The sequence below is a fragment of the Triticum aestivum genome, chromosome 4D, assembly GCF_018294505.1.
Source record: "Triticum aestivum cultivar Chinese Spring chromosome 4D, IWGSC CS RefSeq v2.1, whole genome shotgun sequence".
NCBI classification, from domain to species: Eukaryota; Viridiplantae; Streptophyta; class Magnoliopsida; order Poales; family Poaceae; genus Triticum; species Triticum aestivum.
In genome coordinates, this window is record NC_057805.1 from 410,725,351 (window position 1) to 410,750,274 (window position 24,924).

Sequence of the window (24,924 nt, forward strand, 5' to 3'; positions counted from 1 at the left end):
ACTACGATGCGCCGGAGCAGCCGGAGCGGTGGCGGGTCTCTTCTGCCCTTGATGACGAGGCGGAGAAGGAGGAGGTTGGCTACTCTGGCGCACCGGCGCAGGCGGAGAAGGAGGCGGAGCGCCGCCACGTGCCGGAGAAGGAGGCTGAGTGCCCTGATCACTCGCCGGAGGAGGAGGCGGAGTGCCGCCACGCGGCGGAGAAGGAGGCTGAGTGCCCTGATCACTCGCCGGAGGAGGAGGCGGAGTGCCCTTACTAGCCGGAGGCGTCCAGTTTGGAAGGTTGATGAGCTCCTTCCGCCATAGGCATGGAGTCTTCAGAGCAGAGCCCAGCCGAGTCTCCCCTTCACCGGTAGGGTGGTCAAGCTGGAGGTCCTCAAATCCCTCCGTTATTTCATCCACCATCACCCTAGCATATCCTTCTGGAATCGGCCGGCAGTGGTAGGTTGCGCCGGGTTCAGGAGGTAAAACAGAGCCAACAGCCGCCTTGACTTTGAAGTTCTGCCATTGCGCCATAAGGTGGCAATGTTGAGACTCCGTGATAGCATCCACGGGGTAGCTAGCAGGAGCCATCAAGACATGCTCCGGCTGAAGTAGCTCGGTGGAAGCCACGCTGCTTCTCCACTGAGATGGCGGGGTAGTTTCGGCATGTCGATTGCCGTCTCGTTCCTCTAGCGCTTGAACCCTTTCGTGCAGCTTCTGAATTTTGGTCTGCTCCATTTTTTTCCTCCTCTCATGGCTTTTGTAATCGCCTGCGTCCGGAAAACCAGCCTCCCATGGAACGGAGCCTGGCGTGCCTCGTGTCCGTCCAGGGTGCTCAGGATTCCCGAGGGCCATTGTGAGCTCATCATTCTCTCTGTCTGGAACGAACGTCCCTTCCTGCGCTGCATCGATATATTGCTGAATCTTCTTGACTGGTATTCTCAAAATCTCGTTCGTCCAAACGCACCTCCCTGATACAGGGTCCAATTTTCCGCCAGCCTCGAAGAACCAAGTCCGGCAACGGTCTGTCCAGTTCATTGTCTGTGGTTCGATCCCTTTTTCAAGCAGATCATTCTCAGCCTTGGCCCACTTAGGCTGGGCTTTGAGGTAGCCACCTGACCCTGTGCGATGGTGAAGCTTCTTCTTCGCAGCATTCTTCTTGTTTGTCGCTGACATCTTTTTACTCTTTTCCGATGTCTTGTGGGCCACAAATGCGGACCAGTGATCTCTGATCTTCTCATACCGGCCGATGAATTCTGGTGTCTCTTCTTTGTCGACAAACGTTTTCAGCTCATTCTTCCACCTCCTGAATAGGTCTGCCATCTTCTTAAGAGCATGAGACTTGATTAATTGCTCTTTAACTCGCTTCTCCGGATCCTCCTCTGGCGGTAGGGTGAAATTTGCCTTCAGCTCAGTCCAAAGATCATCTTTCTGCATATCATTGACATAAGACACCTCAGGGTCTTCCTTCTTAGGCTTATACCATTGGTGGATGCTAATCGGGATCTTGTCCCTAACAAGAACCCCGCACTGAGCAGCAAATGCTTCCTTTGTCTGGATGGGTTCAATCGGTTGGCCGTCGCGCGCGATTGCTGTGATCTCAAACCTTTCATCCGAGCGCAACTTTCTCTTTGGGCCTCGACTCTTTACCGAAGTTGTGCTTGATCCGGAGGGCTAGAAAAAAAAGAAAGATGAGAGTTAATTAATTAATATGTGTGCATACCAAAACAATGAATGCATCAATTAGCTAGTTAGCACGGGCTTAACTAATATATTTACCTAGCCGGACTCTGTTCGATCACCGGAGCCGTCACCATGGGCTCCTTCTTGCACCAGCATTGGGTCACCGGAGCCATCATAATCATGTCTTTCCTCCTCCACTCTTCGATCACCGTAGCCTGCTTCTTCATCCTGTTCTTCCAGACCATCATTGTCGTTAAGATACGACAAGATATCACCTCCGGCTAAGATTATGTCCCCCAACACCTCTTCTGCTTGCTCATCTCGTCCGTGCTCCATTGTTTCTGCAAATATTACAACATGGCAATTATTACACAAACATGACAGCATGTGGATTAGTGCGAATGTAGACCTAGCTTATTCGGGGTTTGGGGTGGCCTCGGCAACGCTTCGAGGGTAGGGGCACGGCTGGAGGGGGTAGGAGACCGACATCGTTTTTTTCTAGGGTTTGGGTGTCCTCGAGAGTTTTGGTCGAGCGAGAGGGCCGGGGGGTGCTCCCGTGGTATAAGTTATCACGGTCGAGAGGGGGTATAAATATCGACCGTCCATCATGTTGAAGTTATCTGGGAGGGAGTTATATACCGACAACGACGACATACATACATGGGAAAATAATGTTATCGGGGAGGGGGTATATCGACCCCCCCCCCCACGTGTTGAAGTTATCGGGAGGGGGTTATATTGACAACGACGACATACGTACATGGGAAAATAATATTATCGGGGAGGGGGTATATCGACCCCCCCTCGTGTTGAAGTTATCGGGAGTGGGGTATATCGACGACGACAGACCCGATAAAACATAAGAAAACGAAGAAGAAATAAAAAGAGGAGAAGAAGAAAGGAATAGAGGAGAAGATCGAAGAAAAAAAAGAAGAAAAAAAAGAGGAGAAGAAGAAAGGAATAGAGGAATTCTTCTTTTCTTCTTCTCTCCTCTATTCCTTTCTTCTTCTCCTCTTCTTTTTCTTCTTTTTTCCTCTTCTTATTTATTTCTCCTCTTCTTCCTCTCCTCTTCTTCTCCTTTATTCTTCCTCTTCTTATTTTCCTTTTTCCTCTCATTCATAAAAAAATGTTCAAATAGAAAATTTCGAAGAAAAGTAAAGGTTTTGCCTAATGCATTGTTCATATGAATATACAAACATGTGCGTTTCTACAATAATTAATATCACCAAAAAATCTATGGACAGAAAAAAATCCTAACTTTTCTAAAAATCTATCTTTTGCATATATACATGAACATATATATACATAGAGAACATATATACATACATATATACATTTTTATAAAAATGCAAAAAAATATCTAAAAAAGGACATATAAACAGATATACACACATACATATACTCATACATATACATATAATCAGGAAAAAAACATCATATATATGTGCAGAAAAAAAAGGGAGGAAGGGGGCAGTGCCGGCCCTGACCAAAGGATGAGAGGTGCGGCGTGGTCGGTGTAGGGGCAGAGACATAGCGCACGTCGGGGTAGAGGCGACGGCGGCGTGGTCGGGGCAGGGGCAGAGGCGACGGCGGCGTGGTCGGGGTAGCTGGGGCGACGACGACGTGGTCGGGGAAGGGACGCGCGGCGTGGTCGGGGCGGGCCGTCGGCGGCGTGCGCATCGACGAGGCAGCAGAGGGCGGCGACGGCGTCGACGGGGCGAGCTCGGGCAGCCTGGCGGCGGCGTCGAGGCGGGGGAACTGATGTAGAGATGAATCTGAAAAACGCTAAGTGCTTTCTTATATACTGAGAGCATTGGTCCCGGTTCGTGGCACCAACCGGGACCAATGCCCCCCTTTAGTCCCGGTTGGTGCCACCAACCGGGACCAAAGGCCTCTTTTCAGCAGCCCAAAGGCCGTCCCTTTTTCCTGAAAGAACTATGTGGCGCTTTGGCTCATCGTATGATGTATTCGCTTCCTTATCTTTTCTTTTTCTCGGTCTGGTAGACATGTCCTTCACATAGTAACCTGTGCCACATCATTGGCTAGGACGAACGGTTCGTCAGTGTACCCAAGATTGTTCAGATCCACTGTTGTCATTCTGTACTGTGGGTCTACCTGTACCCCGCCTCGTGACAGATTGACCCATTTGCACTTAAACAAAGGGACCTTAAAATCATGTCCGTAGTCAAGTTCCCATATGTCCATTATGTAACCATAATATGTGTCCTTTCCCCTCTCGGTTGCTGCATCAAAGCGGACACCGCTGTTTTGGTTGGTTCTCTTTTGATCTTGGGCGATCGTGTAAAATGTATCCCCATTTATCTCGTATCCTTTGTAAATCAATACAGTCGAAGATGGTCCCCTGGACAACGAGTACAACTCATCACAAATAGTGGTGTCACCTCTGAGACGTGTTTCCAACCAATTGCTGAAAGTCCTGATGTGTTCACATGTAATCCAGTCGTCACACTGCTCCGGGTGTTTGGAGCGCAGACAGTTCTTGTGTTCATCGACATACGGGGTCACCAAGGTAGAGTTCTGTAGAACTGTGTAGTGTGCTTGAGACCAAGAATATCCATCCCTGCATATTATTGAGTCCCCTCCAAGCGTGCCTTTTCCAGTCAGGCTCTCCTCATACCGGGATTTAGGGAGACCTATCTTCTTAAGGCCAGGAATGAAGTCAACACAAAACCCAATGACATCCTCTGTTTGATGGCCCATGGAGATGCTTCCTTCTGGCCTAGTGCGGTTACGGACATATTTCTTTAGGACTCCCATGAACCTCTCAAAGGGGAACGTATTGTGTAGAAATACGGGCCCCAGAATGACAATCTCGTCGACTAGATGAACTAGGACGTGCGTCATGATATTGAAGAGGGATGGTGGGAACACCAGCTCAAAACTGACAAGACATTGCGCCACATCACTCATTAGCCTTGGTATGATTTCAGGATCGATCACCTTCTGAGAGATTGCATTGAGGAATGCACATAGCTTCACAATGGCTAATCGGACGTTTTCCGGTAGAAGCCCCCTCAATGCAACCGGAAGCAGTTGCGTCATAATCACGTGGCAGTCATGAGACTTTAGGTTCTGGAACTTTTTCTCTGGCATATTTATTATTCCCTTTATATTCGAGGAGAAGCCAGTCGGGACCTTCATACTGAGCAGGCATTCAAAGAAGATTTCTTTCTCTTCTTTCGTAAGAGCGTAGCTGGCATGACCTTCGTACTGCTTCGGAGGCATGTCGTATTTTTGTGCAAATGTTGCAGGTCCTCCCGTGCCTCAGGTGTAACTTTTGTCTTCCCATACACGCCTAAGAAGCCTAGCAGGTTCACGCAAAGGTTCTTCGTCACGTGCATCACGTCGACTGAAGAGCGGACCTCTAGATCTTTCCAGTAGGGTAGGTCCCAAAATATAGATTTCTTCTTCCACATGGGTGCGTGTCCCTCAGCGTCATTCGGAACAGCTAGTCCGCTGGGACCCTTTCCAAAGATTACGTGTAAATCATTGACCATAGCAAGTACGTGATCACCGGTACGCATGGCGGGCTTCTTCCGGTGATCTGCCTCGCCTTTGAAATGCTTGCCTTTCTTTCGACATTGATGGTTGGTCGGAAGAAATCGACGATGGCCCAGGTACACATTCTTCCTGCATTTGTCCAGGTATATACTTTCAGTGTCATCTAAACAGTGCGTGCATGCGTGGTATCCCTTGTTTGTCTGTCCTGAAAGGTTACTGAGAGCGGGCCAATCGTTGATGGTTACAAACAACAACGCGTGCAGGTTAAATTCCTCCTGTTTGTGCTCATCCCATGTACGTACACCGTTTCCATTCCACAGCTGTAAAAGTTCTTCAACTAATGGCCTTAGGTACACATCAATGTCGTTGCCGGGTTGCTTAGGGGCTTGGATGAGAACTGGCATCATAATGAACTGCCGCTTCATGCACATCCAAGGAGGAAGGTTATACATACATAGAGTCACGGGCCAGGTGCTGTGATTGCTGCTCTGCTCCCCGAAAGGATTAATGCCATCCGTGCTTAAACCAAACCATACATTCCTTGGGTCAGCTGCAAACTCAGCCCAGTACTTTCTCCCGATTTTTCTCCACTGCGACCCGTCAGCGGGTACTCTCAACTTCATGTCTTTCTTAAGGTCCTCACTGTGCCATCGCATCAACTTGGCATGCTCTTCGTTTCTGAACAGACCTTTCAACTGTGGTATTATAGTAGCATACCACATCACCTTCGCAGGAACCCTCTTCCTAGGGGGCTCGGCGTCAACATCACCAGGGTCATCTCGTCCGATCTTATACCGCAATGCACCGCATACCGGGCATGCGTTCAGATCCTTGTACGCACCGCGGTAGAGGATGCAGTCATTAGGGCATGCATGTATCTTCCGCACCTCCAATCCTAGAGGGCATACGACCTTCTTTGCTGCGTATGTACTGTCGGGCAATTCGTTATCCTTTGGAAGCTTCTTCTTCAATATTTTCAATAGCTTCTCAAATCCTTTGTCAGGCACAGCATTCTCTGCCTTCCACTGCAGCAATTCCAGTACGGTACCGAGCTTTGTGTTGCCATCTTTGCAATTGGGGTACAACCCTTTTTTGTGATCCTCCAACATGCGATCGAACTTCAGCTTCTTCTTTTGACTTTTGCATTGCGTCCTTGCATCGACAATGACCCGGCGGAGATCATCATCATCGGGCACTGGTTCCTCTTGATCTTCAGCAGCTTCCCCCCTTGCAGCATCATTGGGCACATTGTCTGGTTCCTCTTGATCTTCAGCAGCTTCCCCCGTTGCAGCATCACCGTATTCAGGGGGCACATAGTTGTCATCGTCCTCTTCTTCTTCGCCGTCTTCCATCATAACCCCTATTTCTCTGTGCCTCGTCCAAACATTATAGTGTGGCATGAAACCCTTGTAAAACAGGTGGGTGTGAAGGATTTTCCGGTCAGAGTAAGACTTCGTATTCCCACATGTAGGGCATGGACAACACATAAAACCATTCTGCTTGTTTGCCTCAGCCACTTCGAGAAAATCATGCACGCCCTTAATGTACTCGGAGGTGTGTCTGTCACCATACATCCATTGTCGGTTCATCTGCGTGCATTATATATAATTAAGTGTGTCAAAAACCATTACAGAACATCATGAATAGATAATTAAGTGACCAAATTAATAGAAGTTCATCATCACATTAAAACCAAAGTACATACATAGTTCTCATCTAACAACATATATATAGCTCTCCAAAGCATCTAATTAATTAAACCATACATTGAAACTATGTAAAACATTTCAATGCGAAAACAAATGCGATCATAATCGCAACCAAGGTAACAATTGATCCAACGGCATAATGATACCAAGCCTCGGTATGAATGGCATATTTTCTAATCTTTCTAATCTTCAAGCGCATTGCATCCATCATGATCTTGTGATCATCGACGACATCCGCAACATGCAACTCCAATATCATCTTCTCCTCCTCAATTTTTTTTATTTTTTCCTTCAAGTAATTGTTTTCTTCTTCAACTAAATTTAACCTCTCGACAATAGGGTCGGTTCGAATTTCTGGTTCAACCACCTCCTAGATAAATAAAATCTATGTCACGTTGGTCGGTATATTTGTCATAAACAATAAATGAACCAAATAGTTATAAAGAGATAATATATACCACATCCAAATCATAGACAGGACGAGGGCTGACGGGGGCGGATACCAAAACCATCGCACTATGTAATAAGAAGGAATAATAAAAGTAACAAAATTAGACAAGTATCTATCTAAAGTAAGAATTTTTTTCTTTCAGAAAGAAGATAAGAACAAGAGGCTCACCACGCTGGTGCTGGCGACGAGATCGGCGCGGGTGATCAACGGCGGTGAAGACGGGGACGGGACGTGACGAACCGCTAAACCTAGACAAATCTCGGGGAAAATGGAGCTCAGAGGTCGAGCTTCGAGAGGAGAAAGATTAACTAGTGTGCCTCAGACATTTCATCGAACACCTCATGTGCATAGGAGGTGAGCTAGAGCACCCAAATGCCCTCCCCTCGCCGGCCAGAAAAAACAGAGCACTGTGGAGTGCTCTGCTGTGGCGATGGGGTATATATAGGCAACTCATTGGTCCCGGTTCGTGGCACCAACCGGGACCAAAGGCCTTGTGCTGCCCCGCGTCAAAAGTTTAGTCCCACCTTGCTAGTTCAGAGAGCTCGAGAGTGGTTTATAAGCGCTGCTGCGCCCACCCTCTCGAGCTCCTCTCAACTGCAGGCTTTCGGGCCTAACCGTTCTCTTTGCCTGTGGGGCCTACTAGGCCTTCTGCGGGCCTGAATCCTGGCCCATGGATGGGTTTCAAGTCGTATTCAGGCCGTGGTGGCCCAGTAGGTGGCATAATTTTTTCCCCGTTTTTTGTTTTCTCTTTTGCTTTATTTATTTTGTTTTGTTTCTACTTACAACAAAAAACTTATTTATTTTATTCCACTTTGTTTCTAATTACTTATGTATTTTACTTTATTTATTTTATTTTTATTTATTTTACAGCTGCTATTTTTATTTATTTTACTGCTGCTATTTTTATTTATTTTATTAAGGGTTATTTATTTTATTTACTATAGTTTATTTTATTTTATTTTATTAAGGTTTATTTATTTTTATTTATTTTATTAAGGTTTATTTATTTTATTTACTATAAAAAAATGAACATAGATGCGCCTATAGAGAAAATTCAACCTAAATTCATAATAAATTTCTATGAAATTCAAAGAAATTTACTCTGAATTTAGGTCAAACTCCCTGTATAAGGGCATCTATTTTCACTTGGAGAGGAGCTCAACAAGGCAGAGAGGGACGGGCTTATAAACAGGTGTGAGCGCCCTTTGGTTGGCGAGGTGGGACTAAACTCTGACCGCAACTAGGACCAACCCTTTAGTCCCGGTTTGTGGTATGGACCGGGACTAAAGGGTGAGCCTCTGGTCCCGGTTCAAGCCACCAACCGGGACCATTGGTGGTGGGCCAGGAGCGAGGCCCATTGGTCCCGGTTAATCCCACCAACCGGGACCAAAGGGGCCGGACGAACCGGGACCAATGCCCCCACGAGGCCCGGCAGGCCCCTGGCCGCACGAACCGGGACCAATGCTCACATTAGTCCCGGTTCATGACTGAACCGGGACTAATGTGAATATTGCCCTGTGACCAAAGCCAAGTTTTCTACTAGTGTCACTTCATGGACTGCAAAAAGTAGTACTTTACTATTTATTGGCCAACACTAGGTGCTTCATTGCATTGGTCTGATTATACAATGGGCATCATTTTGCCTAAGTTAAAGTTTGTATTCCGAAAATAGTCTCGCCGTGTGAACAAGAGAAGACCAAATCATATTGCAGTGGATGTTCCTCCATCATGTATGGTTCATTCTCATGGTTCCAGCTGTTGGTGAAACCACTTACGTTTGCAAGAGGAATTGTAGACTTCACAAACAAATTTGTCTTTCAGTCTGTACTGAATGTCGGCCAAGAGAAGCATCCACGTTAGTAGGAAGAACATATGTTTTTTCTAGATCTTTGCTTTTGGAGCTACATATTTGCATATGATCTGTGAATCATTGAGATGCATTAACATGTTGATCTTATGTATGGGAATCGTACTACTTGGTTTTAGTTGTGGCTGATCTTTGCTTTTGGAGCTACATATTTGTATATGATCTGTGAATCATTGAGATGCATTAACAGTTCCTTATATCCGTTCGCTCAGTGTTTACAAGTTACTAATCGATCACTAGCTAGCCTACTAATGCGCTCCTGGCTGTTTTAGTTCCGATGCAAGATCCGAAGTGGCAGTTTTTTGAATAAAAATGCCTACCTCTGAAGAAACTGACAAGCTGCTATAAAGAAAATGCCATGCGAATCTGAAGAAAATACCAGCGAAAATGTTCGGAAATGCCTTATCGCCATGCTAAAGTTCATCAACTAATGCCCTCGGCTGCGACTCGTTGCATGCTGCTCCGCGTACTGGCTGCGAGCGATTTTGAGTGCCTGCATGCAGCCGGCCATAATTAAGGCAGCTAACTTATGCGAAAAAGATGCTCTTTAATTGTTGCGGGCCTTTTAAATACGTCGAATCATTATTGACAAGGAGGGAGATGATTCGAGTGCATTCGTTTGACCGTCATGCCGACGTCCGACCCAGGACGGACGGGACGGGACGGCACAGTCAGAATTTCAGTTTCTTTAGTTTTCCACCGCAAGCTGACGCGCTAAGCCATGCCTGCTTCATTATGCATTGAATTCCGATGACCGTCGCGCTACCTTCTGCCTATAAGTATTTTTCCCGGCCTTCTATGGTGGCACCGTGACCCAACTTGCCCTATCCTCATAAGCCCCCACCGGCCCGACGTCGCTCGCCACTTATCCTCGCTCTCGCCACGTCCGCCATGCCCACTCTGTGTGGTAAGTTGTATGGGTTTGTGTTATTTTTCATATCCCGCGGCGCCATGTTATTTCTCTAAGGTTTGGGGCTGTGCTTGGTTGATGCAAAGTTGAATGCAAAGTTGTTCTTGGTGGATGCAGAGTTGTTTGAGTAGCAGCAGATTCGGCATATTGTTCTAGGGTCTGAGAATTTTTCTAGTTGTTCTTGGTGGATGCAATATTGATTAGGGTACTTTGTTAGATTACTATGCTCCATTTTTCAATTTCTTTAGTCTTAGGTTCAGTTCTTAAGTGTTGGGTTTCAAATTCTAATACTAGATTGAGTTCTTCAGTTCTTAAGTGCACCACAAATCCCTATTTTAAGATTACTATGGTTTATTTTTCAACATTTTCAGTTTTACATTCACTTCTTCAGTTCTTAAGTGCAGGTCTTAAAGATATGGTTCTAGATTTGGTTCTAGAAAAATGTAGCACATGGGCAGATATGGTCCATTTATAGTAGATATGGTTCTAGCTGTGTTTTCCATTTATAGTAGACATGGGCACCTGGGCAGATATGGTCCATTCTAGATAGAGTAGTAGCATATTGTGTTGCCCTTTATAGTATTATTCCAAATTGAGGCCCTAGCAAAGATAGCTAGTAAATATTCTACTGTTTTGAAGGGTGCCAATTGCCATAGGCCAACTAAACTAGCAAACTAATTAAGTCTTGTTGATGTTGTTGAGCACAAGTGCATTGCTTTTTTCTCAGTTTTCTTTCATATCTAAAAACTTGGCTCTGTTCCAACTATGTCCATTTCTCAAATATGATAGTGATGAATTAGAGCCAAGTTGGATTAGAGGCAAGTTTCTGTAGATGTCCACAAGTCTTCTTGCCATCATAAATGTCCACAAGTGCATTGCTTTTTTTCTCACTTTTGCCATCATAAACTTGGTTCTGTTTCACCTATGTCCAGTCCTGTTTATGGTAACTTTTTGTTTAATTACAATGATGGTTTGAAGAGAGGAGAGGAGGCCGCCACCGCCGGCTGCGCTCTGCCACGCCAAGAAGTGAGATGGCCGGCTTGGAAGGTTTCGAGTTCTTCGAGATCATAATTGAGAAATCCTGCAGTAGGCAGGTATATTCAAGACAAGATCTCCCCTTCACCCATCTCTTTATCATCACTCTACTGTCTAGTGCTTGATGGGCACAATTAACCACTTCTTGACCCTCCCTGCAGAGGCTGCCTGACAAGTTTGCGAAGATGCTCGCCGGTCGTGAGCTCCAGAAAGTGAAGCTGTGGCAGGCCGACAGCGGGCGTCGCAGGCTGTGGGACATGTTGGTGGTGTTCTACGCCAAAGGCCACATGTACCTAGGGCCCGGCTGGGAGCATTTCGCCCACTCGCATGACCTGCAGCTCGGGCACTTCCTTGTCTTCCGCTACCATGGCGACCCCATGTTCACGATGAAGATGTTCGACAACACCATGTGTCGCATGTACTACCAGCACGACGACGATGCCAGTAAGCTCTCTGCCTCTCTTCTTCCTGTCGTTTTTGCTTCGTCTCACACCAATTGCTAAAAAACTTTGTTGCATTTGGCTAGGCAATGTGAGCAGCTGTGGGCATGACGAGGGGCAGAGTGGGTAAGAAGAGGAGCAGAGCCGGGATGACGAGGAGCAGAGCGGGGAAGAAGAGGAGCAGAGCGGGGAGGTGCGGCCTATTGAGGCTGACGACGACCTTGCTATGGTGGTGGCTGACAACGACCTTGCTATGGTGGTGGCTGACGATGACCTTGCTATGGTGGCTGACAACGACCTCGCGATTGTGGTGCTTGATGATGACCTCGTGATGGTGGTGCGTGACAATGACCTCGCGATGGTGGTAGCGCCGGCGATCCCATAGGTGGGCGACAGGACCATGCCAATTGTGGTAGAGGAGTACATCCGCGTCGGCATTCGCCACTCTAAGCGCATCAGGATGATGAAGGAGAAGAACGAGTGAAGATGTTAAGAAATCAAGTGGCAATGTTTGTTAATCTGAACATGTCAATGTTAAGTATGTCAGGTTTAAGCTTGTTAGTGTAAACCTCTTAAGTATGACAATGTCACCCAAGCTTACTTTGAAAACGGTGAGAATTGAAATTTTGTGCATGCTCATGGATGCTCAAGTATGACAGTGTCATCTAAACATGTCAGTTTCTTAATTATGAATATTTAGTTTGGTAATTGATGGGAATTCAAATTTTGTGCATGCTCATGGATGAAAGATAAAATTATGGGTTTTTGTGCATGCTCATGTATGAAACAATATAAGTTTCATTTCGTGATTGTTAATAACATGGTTTTTCATTAAGATTGTTAAAAACATGAAATGGCCGCATTCGTTGAATAGTTTGTGATAATATGCCCAAATTTGGCGCATGCCTCCAGCTTGTGATGGAAAACAATGTTGCCAAAGCGAGGTTCCAACTTGTTTCACAAAAAAACCGTTTTCCATATTTGAATGCTAAAAACATGTGTTTTTCGTGAAGCGACTACAAGAAGAGTCATCCCCAACGGCGCCATTCCATATCTACCTCAAAGCAGACCCTATTTTACGGACGGTTGCCAAAAATCATGCATTTCCGACCCTCGTAGCTTATGCTGGCCATTCAGACAACCTTCGGCCGATTCAGCTCGAACCGGCTTGAATTTGAACTGCGGGTCCTCCATAGCTTGCCTGTTATTTTTGCCAAAAATCATTTTTAGCTTCACAGGTAGGCATTTCATCAAAGAATCAACAACCGCTTTGCATGAATCAACCGCTAGTCACAGACGACCGCCGCGACTAAATCGTCCAGTTTTTGAAAACACTGTAAAAAATTCAAAAAAATGGGAGACCTTCGCGTCACGTCATCCAATGTGGCCTACCAACTAGAAAAAATTTCTAAACTTGGAATACTGATTTTTTTGAAAAGGTGTTCTAAAAAACGACCTACCATGAACGAAGATTCATGGCTTTCAAGCCAAACGAGCAATGATATGGCCGCATTCGTTGAATAGTTTGTGATAATATGCCCAAATTTGGCGCATGCCTCCGTCTTGTGATGGTAAACAATGTTGTCAAAGGAGGTTCCATCTTGTTTCACAAAAAAACAATTTTTCATTTTTTGAATGCTAAAAACATGTGTTTTTCGTGAAGTGGCACTACTACAAAAACAGCTATAGGCAATATGGACACTAATGGCGCACTGTACATGTGGTGCGCCATTACTAAATACTAATGGCGCACCATGTGTTGGTGCGCCATTAGTGTGAAAATACTAATGGCGCACCACATCCACGGTGCGCCATTAGTAAAAAATTTTTTTTTTCAAAACTACTAATGGCGCACCATCCCACGGTGCGCCATTAGTAATTATGTTTCAAAATATTTTTTCAAATATTTTTTATTTTTATTTTTTAAACTACTAATGGCGCACCATGGGACGGTGCGCCATTACTAGTTCAACTACTAATGGCGCACCACTCCCACTGTGCGCCATTACTAGATGAACTACTAATGGCGCACCACCCCCACGGTGCGCCATTAGTAACTTGGCCCATTCCACCGAATGCACCCCCCCCCCCCCGTGGACCGCCTTTTCAGTTTAAAAAAAATAAAAGAAAATGATGGAAATGTCGAAAAAATAAAATAAAATAAGTTTCCCATGTGATATGTGGTCTAGTTGTTGGGAAAATTAACAAATATGAATTTCGACTTTATTTGCAAAATCTCTCTGGAATTTCTTAAAATGGGCATAACTTTTGCATACGAACTCGGATGAAAAAGTTTTTTATATGAAAAATCATCTACTCGAAAAGTTACGTCCGAATTTAACTGGGGGAACCCTGTTAAACATTTTCAAAAAAGATACGGGGCTTTCAAGATCTGGAGGCAAAAAAATTCAAAAAATTTCAAACTTACTAGTGGCGCACCGGTTGCTAGGTGCGCCACTAGTAACAGAAAAATATTGGTTTTGAATTTTTTTGGTTTTTTTTTCAAAAAATGATTCGTAATATGACAGGGAAGTTTGAAATATTTTTCAAAATTTCATCATACTCATGAATATGAACAAAGTCGTAGACATCAACAAGGTTTAATAGGATTGATATGATAGATATATCAACAAATGGCTGTTAAGTGAGGTGGTGCTGGGGTTGGATAGAACCGCGAAGTTAAGCGTGCTCGGGCTGGAGTAGTGTGAGGATGGGTGACCTTTCGGGAAGTTTGACCACTTAGTGCGATTTGACTTGAAATTAAGCATATTGACCTGAGATTAAGCCATAGTGACCCGAGATTAAGAAAAGTTGGGAAAAAATTTTGAAAAAAGATTTTGAAATTTTTTTGAAAAATAATTTAAAAAAAAATTTTGAAAAAAATATTTCTGAAAAAATCTTTGAAAAAAAATTGTTACTAATGGCGCACTTCTATGTGGTGCGCCATTACTAAGTCAGATAGTAATGGCGCACCGTGGCATATACTAATGGCGAACCACTGGTGCGCCATTAGTATACTAGATAAAAATTACTAGTGGCGTGATGCTAGTGGCGCACCAGTAGTGCGCCATTAGTAGGCAAAACTGGTGCGCCACTAGTAGGCCTTTTTCTAGTAGTGCGGCTACAAGGAGGGTCATCCCGAACGGCGCCATTCCATGTCTACCTCAAAGCTGACCATATTTTACGGACGGTCGCCAAAAATCATGCATTTCCACCCCTCGTAGCTACTCCCGGCCATTCAGACAACCTTCGGCCGATTTAGCTGGAACCGTTTGGAATTTGAACTGTGGGTCCTCCATAACTTGCCCGGTATTTTTGCTAAAAATTATTTTTAGCTTCACAGGCAGGCATTTCATTAAAGAATCAACAACATCTTTGCATGATTCAACCCCTAGCCACAGACGGCCGCCGCGAAAAAATTGGCCAGATTTTGAAAACACCGTAAATAATTCAAAAAAATAAAAAATGGGAGACCTCCACGTCACATCATCAAATGTGGCCTACCAACTAGCAAAAATACTGAAGTTGGAATACCGATGTTTTTCTTGAAAAGTTGTTCTAAAAAACGACCTACCATGAACGAAGATTCATGGCTTTCAAGCCAAACGAGCAATGATATGGCCGCATTCATTGAATAGTTTGTGATAATAGGCCAAAATTTGGCACATGCCTCCATCTTGTGATGGAAAACAATGTTGCCAAAGCAAGGTTCCAACTTATTTCACAAAAAAAAACCGTTTTTCATTTTTTGAATGCTAAAAACATGTTTTTTTCGTGAAGCGGCTACAAGGAGGGTCATCCCAAACGGCGCCATTCCATGTCCATCTCAAATTAGACCCTATTTTATGGATTGTCGCCAAAAATCATGCATTTCTGAACCTCGTAGATACTCCTGGCCATTCAGACCTTCGGCCGATTTAGTTGGAACCGGCTGGAATTTGAACTGCGGGTCCTCCACTACTAGGAAAAGGCGTGCTAGTGGCGCACCAGTTTTACCTACTAATGGCACACTACTGGTGCCCCACTAGCACGACGCCATTAGAATTAAATACTAATGGCGCACCCCTGGTGCGCCATTAGTATCTGGTATACTAATGGTGCACCACGCAGTGCGCCATTAGTATAGCCCACCATGCGCCATTAGTATGCCTCCCAGGGGCCATATTTACCGATGTTCCTTGGCATACTAATGGCGCACTTGGGGGTGATGCGCCATTAGTGTGAATTTGGTATTCGTTCGATATTTTGATGAGATGTATGTTGTCTATCCTCTAGTGGTGTTATGTGAACGTCGACTACATAACACTTCACCATTATTTAGGCCTAGAGGAAGGCATTGGGAAGTAATAAGTAGATGATGGGTTGCTAGAGTGACTGAAGCTTAAACCCTAGTTTATGCGTTGCTTCGTAAGGGGCTGATTTGGATCCATATGTTTCATGCTATGGTTAGGTTTACCTTAATACTTTTGTTGTAGTTGCGGATGCTTGCAATAGAGGTTAATCATAAGTGGGATGCTTGTCCAAGTAAGGGCAGCACCCAAGAACCGGTCCACCCACATATCAAATTATCAAAGTACCAAACGCGAATCATATGAACGTGATGAAAGCTAGCTTGACGATAATTCCCATGTGTCCTCGGGAGGGTTTTCCTTTATATAAGAGTTTGTCCAGGCTTGTCATTTGATACAAAAAGGATTGGGCCACCTTTCTACACTTTATTTACTTTTGTTACTTGTTGCTCGTTACAAATTATACTATCACAAAACTATCTGTTACCTATTATTAGAGTGCTTGCAGAGAATACCTTGCTGAAAACCGCTTATCATTTCCTTCTGCTCCTCGTTGTGTTCGACAATCTTACTTATCGAAAGGACTACAGTAGATCCCCTATACTTGTGGGTCATGAAGACTCTTTTCTGGCACCATTGCCGGGGAGTGAAGCGCCTTTGGTAGGTGCAATTTGGTAAGGAAAAATTTATATAGTGTGCTGAAATTTACTGTCACTTGTTACTGTGGAAAGTAATCCTCTGAGGGGCCTGTACGGGGTATCTTCACCCCCACCAGTAGAGCAAAGAGTTGCTCCTCAACCTACTAAACCTACTGAAAACGAAAATGTCCACTTTGAGATTCCTTCGGGTATGTTAGAAAAAATGCTAGCTAATCCTTTTGCAGGAGATGGAACAAAGCATCCTGATGAGCACCTAATCTATGTGGATGAAGTTTGTGGATTATTTAAGCTTGCAGGTGTGCCCGGTGATGTTATTAAGAAGAAGGTCTTCCCTTTATCTTTGAAGGGACATGCATTGACATGGCATAGGCTATGTGATGATACGGGATCATGGAACTACAAACGATTGAAATTGGAATTTCATCAGAAATTTTATCCTATGCATCTTGTTCATCGTGATCGCAATTATATATATAAATTTTGGCCTTGCGAAGGAGAAAGCATTGCTCAAGCTTGGGGGAGGCTTAAATCAATGTCTTATTCATGCCCCAATCATGACCTTCCAAGAGAAATAATTATTCAAAGTTTTTATGCTCGGCTTTCTGATAACAATCGCACCATGCTTGATACTTCTTGTGCTGGCTCTTTTATGGTGAAGACTATTGAATTCAAATGGGATTTATTGGATAGAATTAAACGCAGCTCTGAAGATTGAGATCTCGATGAAGGTAAGGAGTCAGGTATGACACCTAAGTTTGATTGTGTTAAATCTTTTATGGATACCGATGTTTTCCGTAAATTTAGCACTAAATATGGACTTGACTCTGAGATAGTAGCTTCTTTCTGTGAATCCTTTGCTACTTATGTTGATCTCAATAAGGAGAAGTTGTTTAAATATCATCCTCCCATAGAAGTAAAAGTAGCTGCACCTATTGAAGTTGAAGAAAAGACTATCACTTATAATGATCCTATTGTTCCTACTTCTTATGTTGAGAAACCACCTTTCCCTGTTAGAATAAAGGATCATGCTAAAGCTTCAACTGTTGTTCGTAAAAGCAATATTAGAACTTATACACCTCCTGAGCAAATCAAAGTTGAACCTAATGTTGCTATTGTTAAAGATCTCTTGGCTGATAATATTGATGGGCATGTTATTTATTTCTGTGATGAAACTGCTAGAATAGCCAAACCTTGTGCTAAAGATAAACATAGACCTGTGGTAGGCATGCCTGTTATTTCTGTTAAAATAGGAGATCATTGTTATCATGGCTTATGTGATATGGGTGCCAGTGCTAATGCTATACCTCATGAATTATACAAAGAAATTATGCATGAAATTGCACCTGCTGAGATAGAAGGTATTGATGTTACCATCAAACTTGCTAATAGAGATACAATATCACCCATTGGAATTGTTAGAGATGTTGAAGTCTTGTGTGGGAAAACTAAATATCCTGCTGATTTTCTTGTTCTTGGTTCCCCACAAGATAGCTTTTGTCCCATTATATTTGGTAGAACCTTCTTGAACACTGTTAATGCTAAGATAGACTGCAAAAAGGATGTCGTTACTATTGGTTTGGGTGATATGTCTCATAAGTTCAACTTTTCTAAATTTAGTAGACAACACCGTGAAGAGGAATTGCCTAGTAAGGATGAAATAATTGGTCTTGCTTCTATTGCCGTACCTCCTAGTGATCCTTTAGAACAATATTGGCTAGACCATGAAAATGATATGTTTATGAATGAAAGAAGGGAAATAGATGAAGTATTCTTTAAACAGGAACCTATACTGAAACACAATTTGCGTGTTGAAATCCTAGGGGATCCTCCTCCACCCAAGGGTGATCCCGTGTTTGAGCTAAAACCTTTACCTGATACTCTTAAATATGCTTATCTTGATGAGAAAAAGATATATCCTGTTATTATTAGTGCTAACCTTTCAGAGCATGAAGAAGATAGATTATTGAAAACTCTGAGGAAGCACCGGGCTGCTTTTGGATATACTCTTGATGATCTTAAGGGCATTAGTCCCACTCTATGTCAACATAAAATAAATTTGGAGGAAGATGCAAAACCAGTTCGTGATCATCAACGACGGCTGAATCCTAAGATGAAGGAAGTGGTAAGAAAAGAAATACTAAAGCTCCTTGAGGCAGGTATAATTTATCCCGTTGCTGATAGTCAGTGGGTAAGTCCTGCCCATTGCGTTCCTAAGAAAGGAGGTATTACCGTCGTTCCTAATGATAAAGATGAGTTGATCCCGCAAAGAATTATTACAGGTTATAGGATAGTAATTGATTTCCGCAAATTAAATAAGGCTACTAAAAAAGATCATTACCCCTTACCTTTTATCGATCAAATGCTAAAAAGATTATCCAAACATACACATTTTTGCTTTCTAGATGGTTATTCTGGTTTCTCTCAAATACCTGTGTCAGCCGATCAATCAAAAACTACTTTTACTTACCCTTTTGGTACTTTTGCTTATAGATGTATGCCTTTTGGTTTATGTAATGCACCTGCTACCTTTCAAAGATGCATGATGGCTATATTCTCTGACTTTTGTGAAAAGATTTGTGAGGTTTTCATGGACGACTTCTCCGTCTATGGATCCTCTTTTGATGATTGCTTAAGCAACCTTGACCGAGTATTACAGAGATGTGAAGAAACTAATCTTGACTTGAATTGGGAAAAGTGCCACTTTATGGTTAATGAAGGTATTGTCTTGGGGCATAAAGTTTCTGAAAGAGGTATTGAAGTTGATAAAGCCATGGTTGATGCTATTGAAAATATGCCATGTCCCAAGGACATCGAAGGTATAAGAAGTTTCCTTGGTCACGCCGGATTTTATAGGAGGTTCATTAAGGACTTCTCAAAAATTTCTCGGCCTCTGACTAATTTATTACAAAAAGATATACCATTTTTCTTTGATGATGATTGTGTAGAAGCTTTTGAAATACTTAAGAAAGCATTGATCTCTACGCCTATTGTTCAGCAACCTGATTGGAATTTACCCTTTGAAATTATGTGAGATGCTAGTGATTATGCTGTAGGTGATATTCTAGGGCAAAGAGTTGATAAGAAATTAAATGTTATCCAATATCCTAGCAAAACTCTAGACAATGCTCAAAGAAATTATGATACTACTGAAAAAGAATTCTTAGCAGTTGTATTTGCATGTGATAAGTTCAGACCGTATATTGTTGATTCTAAAGTAACTATTCACACTGATCATGCTGCTATTAAATATCTTATGGAAAAGAAAGATGCTAAACCTAGACTTATTAGATGGGTTCTCTTGCTACAAGAATTTGATTTGCATATTGTTGATAGAAAGGGAGCTGAGAACCCCGTTGCAGACAACTTGTCTAGGTTAGCAAATATTCTTGATGACCCACTACCTATCGATGATAGCTTTCCTGATGAACAATTAAATGTCATAAATACTTCTCATACTGCTCCATGGTATGCTGATTATGCTAATTACATTGTTGCTAAATTTATACCACCTAGTTTCACATACCAGCAAAAGAAATAGTTTTTCTATGACTTGAGACATTACTTTTGGGTTGACCCACACCTTTATAAAGAAGGAGTAGATGGTGTTATTAGACGTTGTGTACCTGAGCATGAACAGGAACAGATCCTATGCAAGTGTCACTCCGAGGCTTATGGAGGACACCATGCTGGAGATAGAATTGCACATAAGGTATTGCAATCCGGTTTTTATTGGCCTACTCTATTCAAGGATGCCCGTAAGTTTGTCTCGTCTTGTGATGAATGTCAAAGAATTGGTAATATTAGTAGACGTCAAGAAATGCCTATGAACTATTCACTCGTTATTGAACCATTTGATGTTTGGGGATTTGATTATATGGGACCTTTTCCTGCCTCTAATGGATATACACATATTTTAGTTGCTGTTGATTACGTTGCTAAGTGGGTAGAAGCTATTCCAACTAGTAGTGCTCATCATAACACTTCTATTAAGATGCTTAAAGAAGTTATTTTTCCGAGGTTTGGAGTCCCTAGATATTTAATGATTGATGGTGGTTCACATTTTATTCATGGTGCTTTTCGTAAATTGCTTGCTAAGTACAATGTTAATCATAGCATCTCCTTATCACCCACAGTCTAGTGCTCAAGTAGAATTGAGCAACGGAGAGCTCAAATTAATTTTGCAGAAGACCGTCAATAGATCTAGGAAGAATTGGTCCAAGAAACTTGATGATGCATTATGGGCTTATAGAACTGCATACAAAAATCCTATGGGTATGTCTCCGTATAAAATGGTTTATGGAAAAGCATGTCACTTACCTCTTGAATTAGAACATAAGGCTTATTGGGCTATTAAATAGCTCAATTATGATTTCAAACTTGCCGGTGAGAAGAGGTTATTTGACATTAGCTCACTTGATGAATGGAGAACCCAAGCTTATGAAAATGCCAAGTTGTTTAAAGAAAAAGTTAAAAGATGGCATGACAAAAGAATACAAAAGCGTGAGTTTAATGTAGGTGATTATGTATTGCTATACAACTCTCGTTTAAGATTTTTTGTAGGAAAACTTCTCTCCAAATGGGAAGGCCCTTACATTATCGAGGATATCTATCATTCCGGTGCCATAAAAATCAACAACTTCGAAGGCACAAATCCGAAGGTGGTGAACGGTCAAAGAATTAAACACTATATCTCAGGTAATCCTATAAATGTTGAAACCAATGTTATTGAAACCGTAACCCCGGAGGAATACATAAGGGACACTTTCCAGAACGTTTCAGATTCCGAAAAGGAGTAGGTATGTGGTACGGTAAGTAAACCGACTCCAAAACAGTTTTTATGGATATATTTCTCCGTTTTGGAATATTTACAAAAATTGAAAAATAAAAAGCAGTCCGGGGAGGACACGAGTGCTCCACGAGGGTGGAGGGCCCGGCCTACCCTACTGGGCGCGCCCCCTACGTCATGGACACCTCGTGTGCTCTCCGGACTCCGTTTTCTTGCACGATACGTATTTTGGTGGGTAAAAATTCATTATATAATCTCCCAAAAGTTTTGACCTACGTATCACGCAAATGATATGTTTAGAGCAAGATGTCTTCTCAAGAGTCAGTCGGGGAGAGCCGGGTGTCTCATCCGGCATCAAGACCAAGGACAAACAGTGATGCTGACTTTGGGCCAGCAACGGAGGAAGAGATGGAGGCTGATTTGATGAGGATAGATGCCATGGAGGATCAAGAAGTCACTTCTCGCTTCCGAGCTGGGTTCACGATGGGGGAACTACAGAGCTCAGCCATTCCAAACTCGGTTATCCCTTCCAATGTTAGATTTCTTTCTTATGAAAATATGAAGAAGAGTGTCACTTGTTCTCCCGCAGCTATGCAACACCCTTGGGTGCAAGGAGCTTTAGCCATTACAGGAAAGCTTCAGAAGGAAATAATGGACCTCAAGCAGCAACTCAATAAGCTCGAGGAAGAGAATCGTATCCTGAGGGGCATTATCACCAAGAATATCACATCACCATCCCCGAAGAAGGAGACATAATCACATGGGTATGGGCACTCCCCTTGGCAACTGCCAATCTTGGGGGAGGTGCCCCGGTATCGTATCACAACCACATCTCCTATCTTTACCATTTTTTTCCTTAGTTCGATTATATTAGTAATATCTTGATCTAGTAGAATAAAGTTTTTGTATGATCTAGTTTTGAGTTTTGCTTTATGATCTCTCTATGTAATCGAGTCCGTGAGCTATATAATAAAGATTAGTGTTGAGTCAAGGGCTTGATTATCTTGGTATGATCTTGAGTGAATAAAAGAAAACAGAAAAGAATAACAAGAAACAAAGAGATCATATTGATCTTATTGAGAGTAATGACTTCACATAGGAAGAGTATGATGATTAAAAATTGTTGAGAGTTGACAAACATAGCTTTGGTCATCGTTGCAATTAATAGGAAGTAATAATGAAAGAGAGGTTTCAGATATAAATATACTATATTGGACATCTTTTATGATTGGGAGCACTCATTAAAATATGACATGCTAAAGAGTTGATGTTGGACAAGGAAGACAACGTAATGGGTTATGTTTTCTTATATCTGAGATAAAGTATATTGTCATGGATCATCCAACATGTTGAGCTTGCCTTTCCCCATCATGCTAGCTAAATTCTTTGCACCAAGTAGAGATACTACTTGTGCTTCCAAAACCCTTAAACTAGTTTTGCCATGAGAGTCCACCATATCTACCTATGGATTGAGTAAGATCCTTCAAGTAAGTTGTCATCGGTGCAAGCAATAAAATTGCTCTCTAAATATGTATGATTGGTTGGTTCTCAATAAAGTTTCTGATTTATACTTTGCATTGTGGATAGATTATTACTTGAGCATAAGAAATCATATGACATTATCCATATATGTTGCTGTTATGAGATTAATCATGATGCCCTCATGTCCGTATTTTATTTTATCGACACCTCTACCTCTAAACATGTGGACATATTTATCGTTATCGGCTTTCGCTTGAGGACAAGCGAGGTCTAAGCTTGGGGGAGTTGATACGTCCATTTTGCATCATGCTTTTATGTCAATATTTATTGCATTATGGGCTGTTATTACACATTATGTCACAATACTTATGCCTATTCTCTCTTATTTTACAAAGTTTACATAAGGAGGGAGAATGCCGGCAGCTGGAATTCTAGGCTGGAAAAGGAGCAAATACGAGAGACCTATTCTGCACAACTCCAAAAGTCCTGAAACTCCACGAAAGTTATCTTTGGAAATAATAAAAGATATTGAGCGGAAGAAATATGTCAGGGGGGCCTCCACCTGGCCACGAGGATGGGGGCGCGCCCTACCCCCTAGGCGCGCCCCCCTGCCTCGTGGGCCCCCTGTTGGCCCTCCGGTGCCCATCTTCTGCTATATGAAGTCTTTCGTCCAAAGAAAAATCATAGGCAAGCTTTCGGGATGAGACTCCACTGCCACGAGGCGGAACCTTGGCGGAACCAATCTAGGGCTCCGGCAGTGCTGTTCTGCCGGGGACTCTTCCCTCCGGGAGGGGGAAATCATCGCCATTGTGAGCACCAATGCTCCTCTCATCGGAGAGGGGAATCTCCATCAACATCTTCACCAGCACCATCTCCTCTCAAACCCTAGTTCATCTCTTGTATCCAATTCTTGTCTCTAAGTCCGGGATTGGTACCTGTAGGTTGCTAGTAGTGTTGATTACTCCTTGTAGTTGATGCTAGTTGGTTTATTTGGTGGAAGATCATATGTTCAGATCCTATATGCATATTAATACCCCTCTGATCATGAACATGAATATGCTTTGTGAGTAGTTACGTTTGTTCCTGAGGGCATGGGAGAAGTCTTGCTATTAGTAGTCATGTGAATTTGGTATTCGTTCGATATTTTGATGAGATGTATGTTGTCTATCCTCTAGTGGTGTTATGTGAACGTCGACTACATAACACTTCACCATTATTTGGGCGTAGAGGAAGGCATTGGGAAGTAATAAGTAGATGATGGTTGCTAGAGTGACAGAAGCTTAAACCCTAGTTTATGCATTGCTTCGTAAGGGGCTGATTTGGATCCATATGTTTCATGCTATGGTTAGGTTTACCTTAATACTTTTGTTGTAGTTGTGGATGCTTGCAATAGAGGTTAATCATAAGTGGGATGCTTTTCCATGTAAGGGCAGCACCCAAGCACCGGTCCACCCACATATCAAATTATCAAAGTACCGAACGCGAATCATATGAACGTGATGAAAACTAGCTTGACGATAATTCCCATGTGTCCTCGGGAGCATTTTCCTTTATATAAGAGTTTGTCCAGGCTTGTCCTTTGCTACAAAAAGGATTGGGCCACCTTGCTGCACTTTATTTACTTTTGTTACTTGTTGCTCGTTACAAATTATCCTATCACAAAACTATCTGTTACCTATTATTTCAGTGCTTGCAGAGAATACCTTGCTGAAAACCGCTTATCATTTCCTTCTGCTCCTCGTTGGGTTCGACACTCTTACTTATCGAAAGGACTACGATAGATCCCCTATACTTGTGGGTCATCAGTGAACAGGATTATAAAGTAGAAGGTAATATTAAACAATGCATAATATAAGCAGAAACAAAAGAGTGCGACCTCTCTTGTGGACCCGTGTACTCCTCAGGTTCATCTGCTGAGTCGATGATGGTGATGTCGTTGCGGTGGGTGCCGGCGGTAGGGATGGAGATCTGAGGCAGCGAAAGATGGTAAGGAGTCGTGATGTCTGGTTTGGTGGATGCTTCTGTCGATGGAGCAGCTCAGGTGTGGTGGACGACGTCGTGGCAGGAGCAGGACAAACCACACAAAGTTTTCTTCGCCACCTACCTGTAACT